This window comes from Camelus bactrianus, chromosome X (genome assembly GCF_048773025.1).
Source record: "Camelus bactrianus isolate YW-2024 breed Bactrian camel chromosome X, ASM4877302v1, whole genome shotgun sequence".
Lineage (NCBI taxonomy): Eukaryota > Metazoa > Chordata > Mammalia > Artiodactyla > Camelidae > Camelus > Camelus bactrianus.
In genome coordinates this window covers 74,842,582-74,848,348 of record NC_133575.1, presented here as the reverse complement: position 1 = coordinate 74,848,348, position 5,767 = coordinate 74,842,582, and positions in this window count along the sequence as shown.

Below are 5,767 nucleotides of genomic sequence, written 5' to 3'. Positions count from 1 at the left end.
AGAAGATGAATTAGCCCCACAAGAACAAAAAAGTGTTAGGGAAGATAAGGTAAGTAGGAAAATTCAGAAATAAAAAAGGTGATTTCTGTATTTAAATCTTATTATTCTCCTAGTTAGATAAGGCAAAAATATTTTTTTCCAGAGAAACATTCTGAGATAGAAAGAAATGCACTTTTTCTTTCAGAAATTAACAGTTGTACTTGCCAGTACTGAAATTCCCTGTACCATGGGTGATTTAACTTTCTACCTAGGATTATATCATTTAGAACTCAGTATGGAATTTCAGCAATTTGGAACATGTGGGGCTTTTGAAAACGTGGGACTATCAAATGAACACACACACAGTGTCAAAGATGACCTTGGCATTGGCAGGTCTGACATTCAAAATGACTTACAAGTTAAGAGATCCAGGCAGAAAAATGTGTTACTTAGTCATCCATGTCAGTAGGACATCTTTTCTTTCTTTCATAGCTTGGGACAAGAGTTTTTCTAGAGTCAGATTTGTCTCCATGTGTGTTGTACATCTTCTTTCCTTCTCCACGAATTAAATTTACTCGTAATAATCCTCTAACCAATTGGCTTTGTTGATTAGGTTCAGGTTATTTTGAAGAAATACATAATCAGTACAATGGAACGCGCTACATATCTTTGAAATTTGTTTCTTGCCTATATTCTTAGCAATAATGCCGTTTAACTGAAAAGAATCTGAACAAAACATACTTCATGCTGTGGAGGCAGGCAGCCAGCTGCTTATATAACCCAGCACTGAAAAAAAGCTCATTCACGAGGAATACTGATAGGAAAGTAGTCTTAGCTTAAAAACTGCTTTGTGATTTTGGTCCTGTGGTCTCTTGGCTATAAGAGAATTTTTTTTTCAGTATGGCTTTTGAAATAACTCCTTTTTTTCTGTTGTGTTTGGGAAAATTGGCATGAGAGAAAAAAGTTAGAACAACTTAATTAAGTATTTAACCCTCTTAAACTTCTAAAAATCCACTCAGTCTATTTTCTTATATGAAGGCACTGTTAAAAAGGGGAAATTTTATCCAGTTTTGGAAAGACATGACAGAATGTTAAGATCTCTTGTGGTTTTATATTCCCAGTTCTTCAGGCACTGGGTCTTGGGATATTACTTCCGTGGAAACTTGGAGATGATTTGGAGTGACCATTTTAGCTGGTTCTTTTCATCTTGTGGTACCAATCCTCAGAGGTACCATTCTGCTCAGGGAGCAAGAAAGAAAAGAGAAGTATCTTGTATATAAATGGCTTCCCTTTGTCTACTGCCCCACATACCCTAACGCAAGTAGCTGTTTGAGGGTAGGTACTTTTTTTTTCTTTTTTAAGAACTTGATTTTTTTTTTTTGGTGGGGGAGATTCTGTATCCTCGGCACCTAACAGTTTGTCTGGCACTGAGAAGTGGCTCAGTAAATGTCTGATCAATGAATGTGTAAATAAATGAATAAATTCCTACTCCCCCGTCAGATCAAATTTTTGTTGCAAAGAGCTGAGGTATAAGTGGTCCATGGATAGCTGGGGAAGACAAGAAAATCAACTTGGTGGACAATGAGTGTTTATTAAACACACATTGCCCTCAAACACATCCAGAAATAGAAATATAAAGAAGGCTAGTCCTTGCAAACTTGTGAATTTCATTAGCTTGGTCTTTGTCACTTCATCTTCCTCACCAATACCCATTTTTCTCCCCTGAGAAACAAAGTGGTGGTATAGTGGGAAGATGCATGGACGTTGTGACCAACAGGTCTGGGTTGGATTCCAATCCTGGATTTGCCGCTTACTACCTTGGAGCCTTGAGTAACTCACTTACCTCTGAACTGTAGTTTCCTCATTTATAAGAAGAAGGAGATCGATACCTATTTTATAAAGTTGCTGAAAACTCAGTGAGAAGCTAAGTACCTATACAGTACCTGGCATACTGATGTTCAATAAACACCATTTCTTTCCTGTGCTTGTTACTTTTCCTCAACACAACTTCATGAGCTGAGTGTTCTCATTATTACTGTATTATAGGTGAGGAAATGGAGGCTCAGCGAGGTTAAGTAACTTACCCAAGTACATAAAGGTAAAAGATGGAGGAGCTGGGATTCAAACGTCAACTATTCAGTCTGTCCTTTTAACTGCTACACTTAACTAGACGTTTTGTTTTGCTTTAGCATGGGAAAGAAAGGCATGACATATTGGTTATCACGTTATCTTTTAAACTTGGCACACATATGCCTGTGTGTGCGTGCATGCTTGCACACACACGTATACATGTGTATGCATTTACACACGCAGATATGTAGCCAGGAAAGGAAACAGTGTAACGGTCATAGGTGCAAGTTGTGGAGTAGTCACACGTCATATTGTCTGGGTTAAAAACTTTGCTGTCACTTATTAGCTGTGAACTTACCCAAGTCACTGGCTTTCTGTGCCACTGTACTCTCAGCTATAAAAAGGAGATATTAACAATTTCACTTCACAGGGCAGTTGTGAGGATTCTGTGAAACATATGTAAAGTACCGCCCTAGCACATAAGTGCTCAAGAAATATGTTAACTATTATGATTATCATTGGGAACAGAAATGTGAATAATAATGGTAGATAACCAGGAAAATATTCTCCGAGAGATTTTCCAAAGAAAGCTTGTGTACATTTTTTAGAGATGATATCACATCATTTAACACATTAACATAGTGTTCTTAAGAAGCCTCTCTAAAAATATTCTCCCTGCTTTGTTAGGCAACTACCAGCCTAGCCTGCGTTATTGGCAATTCAAGCTAAGTTAGAATATCATTAATGTTCTCTAGCTTGACTCCATTGCTAACATCTTTTAACCCAGTAACTTAATGCACATCCCTTGCATAAATTTAATGAGGACAGACTTATGTAAACTAAAATTACATCACATTTGTTTATTGAAGTGTAAGGTAGCCATTAGGCAAACCCATCTAATTTAGAGAATGTTGAAAGAGCCAAAGTTTAGGACTGAGAATAAGTGTGAGTCAGCGGAAGTAGAGAGTCGCTCATAAAGACAAGATCCGTGAGAAATAACAGACCCCTTCACCATGGGTGCCTGAACTTCTAAAAAGTTTTATTAAAGAGCATCTAAGCTTCCAGATGATTGTTGGACAAAATGGAATAGAACACTTAAAAATAAACACAATCATTTAATTACTATAATTTGGCGGCTATGAATTTTTTCTTAATCGTTCTGTGAAAGAACAGAGCAGGGAATTCCAAAAGAACGAATATAAAGGGCAGATTTCTGGGCTGTCCACCTGGTTTTATAGTGCAGTTCCATTATGACTATACTGCCAGAAATCACACTTCTGGACAGGAAGCCTAGAGAGAAAACCATAGAAGCATCTTCATTGGTAATAAATTAGTGAGTAAAAGGAACAACTTTTTTTTTGTACACTTCATAGGGAAGTTATGAATATTCTTCCAAAACATATGTAAGTTAGAACTGGATATGTGCCATCCAGGTGGGTTAGAGTAAGATGTTGAAGGTGGGGAAGGAGTGTTTGAGGGAGACTTACTGCTCTTTGCCAAACCCTAAATTAATTAACTCACTCTTTCTTTTATTTATAAGGCAGAGAGTGATAGATTTAAAACTAAGAGATAGATGTGAATCAAATGAGTTTTTCCAAAAAAGCCCTTAAGTTTTCTACTCAAGTTAATAGTGAGTATTCGTCGGGCCATATCTGTTCTGGTTTCTCCTAGTAAGCCATCTTTCTTAGAATTACTTCAGAAGTTCAAACACTAAAGACACCTCGGCTATACCCCACTCTTTGTCTGAAGTTGGCAGACAAAGGATTATGTCTGATCCCAACCTAGTCACTACTTCTCCTTGGGAGCTAGTTCATCTTCTTTTCTCTTTGTACATGAGTTAATTGACAGTGGTATCAGGTGTGAACAGCATTCTCCTCACTTGGGGCTTCCTATGATCTCAAAGACAAGTATCACAAAGTAGAAATGTGCACCTACTCTCAGAACAGAGAGCAAGATGTTAAGATTTTGAAAGCCATGTCAGAATTTTTCCTCTTGTGATTATAATATTATCAATTGTGCGTTAAATGGCTTATTTACGAAGTCCTCTTACTGATGGTTTATCAAGTCCATCCATTTTCCCAGAGGAAGAGAGGATTATCATATGGCAAATGGCCATGAAGTCATGCCTTGTAAGACCATATTTCCCAAAGGTCTCCTGGCGCAGAATGGTAAGGACTGTTGAAAGAGAGTTGCTGCTTGATGACAGAATAGAGCTGTGAAAAGTTGCATTCCATTTAGTTTCTCTCTCTGCTCTTTATCTCTTGAGGTTTGGACATTTTACCCCCATAAATAACACACTATTACTACAGACCAACTTCTTAAAGTGCAAAGCTTTTATAATATAGAAAATGTCTTCATGATGACAGTTGTTAAAATGACATTTTAACCTCTAGAATAGCATATTTATGAACTTGATGGTGATATTTAAAATTCACTTATTATGTTCCATTTATTTATATATGCCAAATAATGTCTACACATGAGAACTATTTGTAGTGATTCTGTATCTTTTAGCCCAAGCTAGTTTAAATGGTGCTATAGCTGTTTTGGGTTGGGAGAATCTTAGATTTTATTGGCTGTGCAGTTTAACTCATGTCATGAGAGTCAAGCAACGTCTAGGACAAAGTCAAGACATTTTTATACATGTAGGAAAAAAATACTAGAATTATAGAATGTTAGTACCATGATCAGGATTTACTCACTCATCTGTTCTGGTTCCTGCTGGGTGAACCTTCTTCTGTTCCCCACCACAATATTGTATTTCCCACCTTATTGTGCTACCACAGCCTTCCCTATTCGATTCTGTGACTATTTTGTTAAAGACTGGGGAGCCTCCGTGAGTTCATGTAGCAGGGTTCTCCATTAAGGACCGTCTGTCACCTTATCCACTTGAGCCAAAAGAGGGATGGATCCCCGTTGGCCCTAGTGGTGTGGGAATGGGAACATGGGGCAGTGGTTAGGATAGAAGAAAGTGATGATGGAGTGAAGTATAGAGAAAGACAAAGGCACTGCTAACAAGACTTGGGTCAAATTTTGCTGTTTATGTTAGAGGGAGATGATAACTTTTTCCAACTTCTCTGGATTTGATAAGGAGAGAATTTTCTAGACACACTCCTGGCAATTCTACACTCCTTTTAATCACTCTGCCCCAGGTGAGCTGGAATGACTTATATGATTGGTAGACAGCTGGCATTCTTGGCTAAGCTCCTTCTTTTTCCTTTTAGGGACTAGGCCTGCCTACAGGGAGACATACCGTGTTCTGTCTTTACAGGGAAGGGGGACTGTCATGGTTCAGTGACACTGATTCAGCTGTTATGAATTGGTGAATTCGCTGGTCTGATTTCAGGCTTTATTATTAATAAGTCCACCTGATTAACAGAACTGAAGCTCCATCCTTCAACTCATACTCCATTAGTAATAAAGGTAATATGTTGGTTCTCCACCTTCCTCTCCTCTGTTTTGTTTTTCAAATTGTTCGGAACCTGGGCTGAGAGCCTCTCAGAGTCCTTAAAAGTATACAAGAGAGTGGGATTAAAAAAATCTAGTGAATAACAAATTTTATGGTTGCCTTTGCAATCACTACTCAAAAAAAAAAAAAAGCAGATTCCAATTTAACTTTACTGTCTGCAAAAAATATCAGAAAAATGGCATCTCCTACATGTAAAATACTTGGACAGTTCAAGTAAATGCTGAATCTGGAATTCTTATCACTCTGATT